General features: G+C 43.7%; 1 protein-coding gene and 1 pseudogene across 2 annotated transcripts in view; both read right to left on the bottom strand.

The window, feature by feature from the left end:
* Arhgap10 (Rho GTPase activating protein 10) overlaps positions 1 to 9050 on the bottom strand; it is a 415566-nt gene that overhangs the window by 93396 nt on the left and 313120 nt on the right. The window lies entirely within an intron of this gene.
* On the bottom strand, positions 6512 to 7723 carry LOC103748466 (annotated as a pseudogene).

Raw genomic sequence — 9050 nt, 5'->3', positions numbered from 1 at the left:
ACCAGTCTGGTGTTTTTAATTACTGTGTGTCATGTAGATGAGTCTTGGGCAAAGACCAGTTGTTCTCAGAATAAACCTTACCTAGACATATATTTCTTGATCTGCTATGTATAATTTGTGAGTGGGTTGTAGGAGTAATATGGTTCTCTCTGGTTTTCAAAACTAGCTAGGCATTGTTTATCTCTCACATTGTCTCACCCCTCCATCACGGTTTTCCCACTTAAGGTGCCCCCATTTCCCCCCTTTCTCCCTTTTATTTTATGTGTATGTGTCTATTGCCTGCATGTAGGTAAGTGCACCCATGTCGTGCAATACCTGTGGAGGTCAGAAGAGGCTGTGGGATCCCCTGGGACTGGAATTATGGACAGTTGTTAGCTGCCATGTGGGTGCTGGGATTCAAACCCGGGCCTGCTGCAAGAACAACCAGTGGTCTTAACCACTGAGCCATCTCTCCAGCCCCTAACCTTCTTTCTAAAAAGCATAATTACAAAATGGCCAAATGTTACTTTCAGCTTCATAGTGTGTTTGGACTAAACCACATCATTGTGGTATTGTGTGACTAGCTTAGCTCTGAGCTAACCAAACTATTGTTGACATCCCTGCAGAGTTCATCTACCCTATGAGCACTACAGTCAGAACTGGAAACTGGTTTCCAGTTGTCTGTCCTTGAGCCAGTACTATCCCATGACTAAATATGGGTCTAATAATAGAACATTCAACTAGAATTGATAAAAGGAACTGACAGTAAAATACCATTTGGGTTCAGCCTTGAGGCTAAAAAATACTTTAAGGCTGCATGTTGCCTCTGTACTAGGCATAGAAAGACCTTTTGTCTTGTTGTACTTTATTCCCTAAAAATGCAGTCTTGATATTTATATATTTATATAGTAGTATTTATATAGTAGTATATGTAACAGAGAGAAGATAGTATACAGGAGGATGTGTGAAGGTTTTATGGAGCTATTATACCATCTTATATAAAGGATTTCAGCACCCATGGGCTGTGACAGCAGCAGCAGGAGGCAGAGGGTGGAGTCCTGGAATCAATTCCTAACAGATAACAAGGGACAATATACTTTTGAACAGATTCTGCTTAATTGTTGCAGTTCCCTGAGGCTAGAGCATCAGAGCATGTTAAATAAGGGTCTGGTTGCCACCTGTCAGTATGAGGCCCTTTCTGCTTTCACAAAAGACAGGAGGAGGATAGCTACAAGGTAAAGAAAGACAGGAACAGAGTGCACTGTTATTCCTCTGATTTCATCCCACAGGATCAGGCTCTGACTGTGGTCCTGTACTTTGTACGTGTTTTCCAAAAAACACCTTCAATTCTGATTTACAAGTAAGAGAATTAAAAAAAGAAAAGAACAAATTTTATTTGGGAAAATGTAAAAAGCTGATAAGATTCTTGTCTGTCTTTTAAAACTTTTAAGCTTAATTTTGGGAGACATTTTTACACATTTCCAGACCTTAATAGGTACTGATTTCTGTAACTCTCATACATTAGATAGTAATTCCCATCTAATTTTGGTTTCAATGAACAATTTTTCCAATCAGCCTTTATAAAGAGGAACGTACCCCCTATAACCACACACTCCAAATCACAGGCATGTACGATGGCATTAGTAGTATATACAATACCAGTGCCCTGCCAGTATGTTTAACAGAGAGGAATGGGGGTGGGGTGCTAGAATGACTCTGATGATATTCTGAGAACTAAATGGCAGTAAGAAATCCTCACATGCTCACCAATCACTTATTCGAATCTACACAAAACAAAGGGAAGCCTCTTCGGCTCAAGGTAAAGCTACACCACTCACACACTCACAGTGTGAACATACATTCTCAATTATAAGATGTTGTTTTCTGGTTTGCAAATGTTTAAAAGTATGCTCCCAGTACAATTTTATCCATTTGCACCTGCAACCATTTGTGAAACACAGTATAGAGTTTCCAGTCAGAAGAAACCACTTTCCCAAACACAGCTGCACTTTTAGCTTTTTAACAAATGTCTACAAATACTCTTCACATAGTAAAACCTATGCCTCACCAGAGCTTTTCTTCAGTGTGCCCTTCGCTCACATGCAAATAAAACACTTTACATTTCAGTAGTAAAGGCCCAAGATGACATTTACAAAATGTGCTCCGTGTCAACCATAAGGCATATTCCACACTAAATACTTACTTCTGCTCTTCCTACTCCGATCTGGCCAAACCCCTTTTGAGGGTTGCCTGTGTTTTTCACAGTTCTTTCTGAACCCTAAGTCTCTGTTAGAAAGCATCTGGTCCTTGGGGGTGGAGAGATGGTTCAGCAGTTAAGAGCACTGTGTACTTCTGCAGAGGACCTGGGTTTGACTGCCAGGACCTACATGATGGCTAACAACCATCCATAACTCCAGTTCTGGGGGAATCCAATGCCTTCTTCTAATCTTCTTGGGCACTGCATAACACGGGTGCAATTACACACATGCAGGCAATGCACTCATATACATAGAGTAAAAATAGCAAATAGAATATTTTTTAAAGAAATTATTTATTCCTGAAAGCAGTACAGAAAATCCCAACACAGAAATTCTACCATTTATAATCCTAAAGACTTGGGGATTCCTCAAGGAGAATACACTGTAAAGTTAGTATCAACTGTGATTGAAAAAAAAAAATCCTATCTCACATGCCACTCGGAGAAGTTTAAAGAGAGGAAAACCCATTTAGAAGTAACTGACATCTTGTGCAGAATTCAGAGTGGACAGTCTTTTTCTTTTGGGACACAGACATCTCAGTAGGCTGAGTGAGTATCTCTAGAAGGGAAAAATAGGGAATGGACCTCTCCAAAAAGCAATGTGTGAATTTTAATCACAAAGAAGAAAATGTACCTTAAAAACATGTGTGTTTATCAGAATCATCTCAAACCTTTTCCAAGTATATATGCCTGCCAGAATTGCCTGCCTCTTTAAGAGATAATAAAATATTGATTTTTCCATGTTAGCCCTAATAAAAATAAAACTCCTTAAAGCAAAACCACATTAGTCCCACTGTTAATCAGTACTCTGAAATCATCAAAGAGGCAAACCTCTAGGCATGCCTATGAAGGATTATCTAGATTAGGTTGGCCTCTAGGTAATGCCTGTGAGGGATTATTGAGATTAGATTAACGGAGGTGGGAAGACCTACCTACTGTGGGGTGGCATCATCCCATGGGCTTGGGTCCCAGAATGCATAAAAATGAGAAAGCTAGCTAAGCACAAGCATTTATTATTCTCTGACTGCAGGCACAATGTGATCGGCAGCCAGATTCCTGCCACCAAGACTTTCCCATCATGATGGACTTACACCCCCAAACTGGGAGCCCAAATAAGCTTTTTCTCCCTTAAGTTGCTTTTGTCAGGGCATTTTATCACAGCAACAAGTTAAGTAACACATCCATAATCCCACATAGAGACACAGTTCTGTTAAAATTTTGATGATTACAACCTTGCATTATATGTTAAATGTTAACATATAATGTTAAAATGTCTCATTTTAAGAAGAAAACAATCCTTACATTCTGTATAACTACATATGGACCTCTGCTTCTGGAATCACCAGTATTCAGTCCCTAGTCCTATCAGATGCAGCCTCTGCTAGATGAATCTATTAAAACCGAACTTCAGGGCAAGATTTGACATATATACCTTAAGATGTAGCTAGACTATACCTTACAACTGAAATTTAAGAATATTTATGAATATATGTTTAAAAGAATTCTATAAGCCTACTTTCCAACCCTTACTCCTGCCAAAGTCAGCCCATTGGTGAAATCACACATTCCACAGCCAAACACTAGCCTTTCCGCTCCCTCAGTGTGAACTGTACAATTCATTTCAATACACCTTAAATATGGCAACAGATATGACCTTTCCCTACTTCCTGCATCATTAAAGGAGGAAAGGTTAAAGCTTAGACTTTTGGATTATTCATCAGCTTGAACATGCTGTCCTTCCTTCAGTCACAGTCCCTGTGATTCAAAAGCAAAGAGAAAAGTCTGCTCAACCAACCTCACCCCACCTAGGCCTAGAACTGTCTTTGACACAAATGTTTCCAAACGTGAGGGAGGGATGTATTCATGTACTGCTGGGCACATTCCTTTAACTGGAAAGAGAAAGTACAGTCAGAATAAAACAGCCATGGAACCCCACACAGAGGAGAGCAAATGTCCTCATCCAAATTACTGTGGATGCCCTCATAATAAAGTGTTTGGCATTTACAACGGTATGAACGATTAAGCACCTATCAAACTGGGTTACATATACTTACTTTTTCACAAGAAAGAAGTCCAGAATCCAACACTGTCATTATTACAGGTTTATTTCCAGAGAGATCAGCACATTCAGATTTTCTTGTCATTAAATCCCACTTAATAAATTTGGAACAACTAATACTAAAAGTAAGAGTGAAAATTTGCTGAGAAATAGGATTCTTAAATAATTCTCAGGATATTTCCTGAATGATTACTATTAATCACTAAGAGAAAGGAGACACATTTACAATGAACAAACTCAGAGCTACTTATCTGTGGCCATTCTATTTTTTATTTATTTACTTTTCAGCAAGGAAAAAGTAAAATTGTCTTTATTTTCAGATGAAATGATTGTATACACAGATTATCCCGAAGTATTCACCCCAAAAGAGTAGAACTAGTGAGTACGTTTAAACAAGGTCACAGAATAAAGACCACAGGCAAAATTAATTACATTTCTATACATACAAAGACAATCAGGAAATGAAATGAAGAGGCCATTTCTAATAGCATCAATTCCCATGAAACAGATAAGGAAAAGCTTAATGGTACAAGAAAAGACTAGGTAGCACCACTGCAGCTCTGTCCCCAGTCCGGGCATGGCCAACAGAACAGGAACCAGATGGTAGAAGTCTGAGTTTTGGCTGGATATCCAAGAACCCTGAGATGTGGAGCTTTGGGAAAGCTCAAGGCTCTCAGTGAAACAAATTCCTTAAGTATAACCAGACATTAGTTTTAAAACCTGAGGATGACTTGGCCTTCACCAAGGCCTAGCTTGTAGTGTGACTACACAGGGGCTTGTAGTGTGACTCATGATCCTGAACAGAAAGCCTGGGCTATAACCCTGGTCTACTTTTGAAGACACACAGTAAAGACTTGCTTTTCAACATTTTTCTTTTTCCTCCAAATGCTTTTTGCTTTGCTCTCAATTTCTGCTTTCTTGGGGCTTCTCACTATCTGGTACCACAAAGCTCGACATTCCTGACCTTTCTGCCACAACCAGTGTCCAGGTCTGTGGCTTAATAGGGGGACTGGGGGTGGCCTGCCTAGCAGGTGGTCACATGAGGCTAGTTCACAGGTGTCTGGTGGGGCCTGCACACACCAGCCCAAGACAGGGTACCCTGCCAAACTCTCAGGAAAATCTCAGCGCTGTTACTTTGGCTAGTGGACTGAAACTGTAGGATACTCTGGTTTCGTTATGAAAATTACATGAGGCTAGGAGGGCCCCAGGTCACACCTGCTTGCTGTGAACACATTTGCTTTCTTTTGGGGCTCTAGGGAAGGTCAGAGGGAAGGGCTAACAGCTACTGCAGGCCTGGGTAGAAAGCCTTGTCTAGCTCTTTGGGGTACCAGTTCCCACCATACCAACAATGCCCTATGTCCCCCCTCCCCCCACAGCACCTACGTAGTTAAGAGCCTGCAGTCACAAACCATCCTACCCTTAGGTGATATCTGCTTACCTTGTTTCCAAATGCAATTCCAAGGCAGGCCTTTGAGATGCCATGCCCTATCACCTTCCAGCAGCCTCCCTGGCCAGCCTTGCCTATGCCCATATCCTGAGAACAGCAGGGTCCACCACCCTCTTTCCCTTACTAGGGTGGGCTTCCAACCAACCATGTTGCCTTTGGGCTGCTAAGGAGGTTGCACACCATGAGAACTTCCAACCATGAGAACTTTGAGTCTGAGGGATTTGCCTAGATGAACGAATCAGCTCTGAAATTTATCACTTTCTTCAGGTCCCTATCTGTTTTCAGGTTCCAGGCCCAAGCCTTGGAGATAGCCCGATGACAGCAGTTGCAGGCTACCCAAGACCCCTTCCTCATACAGGGCCAGCTTCTGCACCATCTGTGGGGCTGGGTTGATGATCTGCAGTGGCTCAGATCACAAGGAGGAAACGTCCATGGATGAATGTTCCATGGCTGAGGGCCAGAAGCTTGAGCCACTCCCCAAACTTGATTCTCCAGCAGTGGCCCCCTGAGTACAGCCAGTATAGGGGTTCTGGGCTTGGGTAGCAATTTAGAGTCAAGTGCCAGGAGTGTAGGACTGTAGAGCGGTAAGGCATACTCTCATCATACTCCACGGGCTAGTTGGGGCTTTTCTGGAGTTGCTGGGCAGCCTGAGCTAGGACTCCTGAGGACACTGCCAGGGGCTGCTGTGATGTACCCCCACTCTGAGCACTGCCAGTGGTAGGGATGTAGGAATTCCATAGGGAGGGGGGCTATCTCATGTACACCTAGGTCATGGAGGCCTCTTTATGGCCCTGTGGTACCAGCAGCAGCAAACCAGCTGAGCTAGGGCCAGGCACAAATGGGGCGGGCAGGACACAGGCATCTGCCACCATACCCAGCAAAGAGCTCTGGGTGCTTTTCAGGGCCAGCCCAACCTCCTCAGTCTCCTCTCAACCAGGCCTTTCATATACTTGGTCTTGGCACCATGTGTCCTCACAGCTCCTGGCCAGCCAGGTCTCTAGTATTACCACCCTAAAGCTGAAGGCATCAGTATCCACAGCTAGCCAGCTCATCTTGATGTGCTCCTCAGGCAGGTAGGCGAGAGTGCCCTGCACAGTGCCAAGTTCAGGCCACGGGATTGCTCTGACCTGGACTGACCCCTATAAAGCACCTAAAGTGAGACAGCCAAAGTTTCCCAGCTTGGGCATCCAGAAGCACATTAGAACTTTTGATGTGTCTGTGGATGAGGCTGGGGCTGTCCTGATATAAAAACTGAATAGCCCAGGCTGTGCTATTCAGTCTGGAGGAATGACAGGGTGGACAGGCCTGGGTCTGAAGGTGGAGATGGTCCTCCAAGGAACCACTGGGGAGGAAGCAGTAGACAAGGCAGTAGAAGCTGCTGGCACAATAGCCAGCAAAGTCCATGACATTTGGGTGATGAAACCTTAACAGTTGTTCCACCTGTTAGGAAGCTCTGCTTCACCAGTGTGAAGCTTCTTCCTTCAGCCTCTTCACTGCATATGTGAAATTTCTTATCAATGCCCAGTACATGCACCCAAAAACCACCCTCTCTGCTCCTCGGAGAAGTTACAGGTGCCTTGGGAAATCTCACAGAAGGGCCAGCAAAAATGGGGAGGGGTGAGCTCTCTCCAGGCTGGACACTGGGCTATCTGGGCTTGGCCTTGGTAGAAGGGGCAGAAGATGGCAGTGGTAGCCAGAAGGAATCATGTCTTGAAACCTTGGGAAGCTGAAACTCTGAATGGGTCTAGGAGCCTGGAAAAGCTGGGGAGAAGAAAGTGGTGACAGAGGACTGCAATCTCCAGGGGCTCCAGTTCCCAGACTTGGAACCTGCAGAGATGCTGATGGGCCTTGGAGCAGTGGTGTTTGGGAACAAAACAGGGACAGGAGGGTACCAGGCTGTGATGATGTCCCATGCACACAGCAGCTGCAGGTGTATGAGGATGTGAACAACGTCAGCCACAGGCATGTTGCAGTTGATCCAGGGTCATCTGTGGCCATTTTAACACATGACCACGATTTCCTTGATACTCTTTCTATCAAGAGAGGCATTAATGCTCTCCTCCCCATATCTAACGAGGCTCAGGACTGCTTTAATCAGCAGCATATACTAAGAGCTATAAGGCATTTGGTGCCAGATCCTAGAAGACCCTACAGACTCTACCTTGTTGCAAAACACTCCCTTGGAGCTCTGAGGTGGCCATGTTGGTAGGGGAGCCCACACTACCCACAGAGGCCACATGTAGGTGGGAACCCAGGCTCTGAGTCAGCGTAGCCCAGGCATCAGATGTGAGCACAGAAGCCTCCAGATAGCTAACCCCATCAGACTTTCAAGAGGTCTGGAGATATCCTAGCTATAGCCCAGGGTATTACAGAGGGACACAAATTAATTTCACCTTTCATTATCTGTTTAATCATGAAAATACAAGGCTTGTTATTTTATAACACTAAATTTGGGGTGGTTGGCACTCCTACAATAAATAACCAAATATCACTGGTGAGAACAGCAGGAAAAACAGCCAGGCCCCTAACGGAAACAAAACATTTTCCCTTGGAAAAAGCTGGAAATGTCCTTAACCCTGTGGGCAATAATATCCTTTCCAAAGGCCAGAGACACCAGAAGTGTATAGCCAAAATGTCTTTGGGGTGCCAGAAGAGGCCTGGCTTCTCGTTATCTCTCTTCCCCTAAAAGAACAGTTCAGCTAGGAATCTACACATGAGGATATGGTCAACACTGAGAGGAGGCACCTGGACACAATATGGCTGGTCCAACCAGATCAACCAGCTCACCCTCCTCCCCCATCTCATTCCAGTTTCTGTCTTAAGTCCTATAAAAGCTCCTAGACCATCAGTTCAATGGATCCATTTTCAGAAATTGACTCCTGATACACAGGAGGCTCTGCCTCCACTCTAAGCTCTATCTATGAATCTAAAATGAAACTCCTTTCTAAATCCATCCTCCTGTTGTCCTTGAATGTCATTCTTCAAATTCCTAACACAAGAACCTGCAGGCCACTGACTCAATGGAAGAATTGGCCTCAATTATGAACCTTCATAAAATACAGAGCCTGAATCTAATCATAAACAGTCAAAATTAAAGACTGTTTTCATGAAACAATTTTCATGCATACCATGAAAATGCCCATATCAAGGACGCATGAATACACTAAAACTGAAGACAACTAAGGAGAGCTAACAAGTGTTAAGCACAACACATAGTCCTAGACTGAATCCTGGACCAAAGGGACATTTGAGACAAGGTAAGCATGAACACAGGTCACCCACTAAAGCAGAACTTCTCCGACATAGTC

This window comes from Nannospalax galili, unplaced genomic scaffold (genome assembly GCF_000622305.1).
Source record: "Nannospalax galili isolate Female #2095 unplaced genomic scaffold, S.galili_v1.0 scaffold585, whole genome shotgun sequence".
In the NCBI taxonomy this organism is placed as follows: Eukaryota; Metazoa; Chordata; class Mammalia; order Rodentia; family Spalacidae; genus Nannospalax; species Nannospalax galili.
This window is presented reverse-complemented; position numbering and strand designations above follow the sequence as displayed.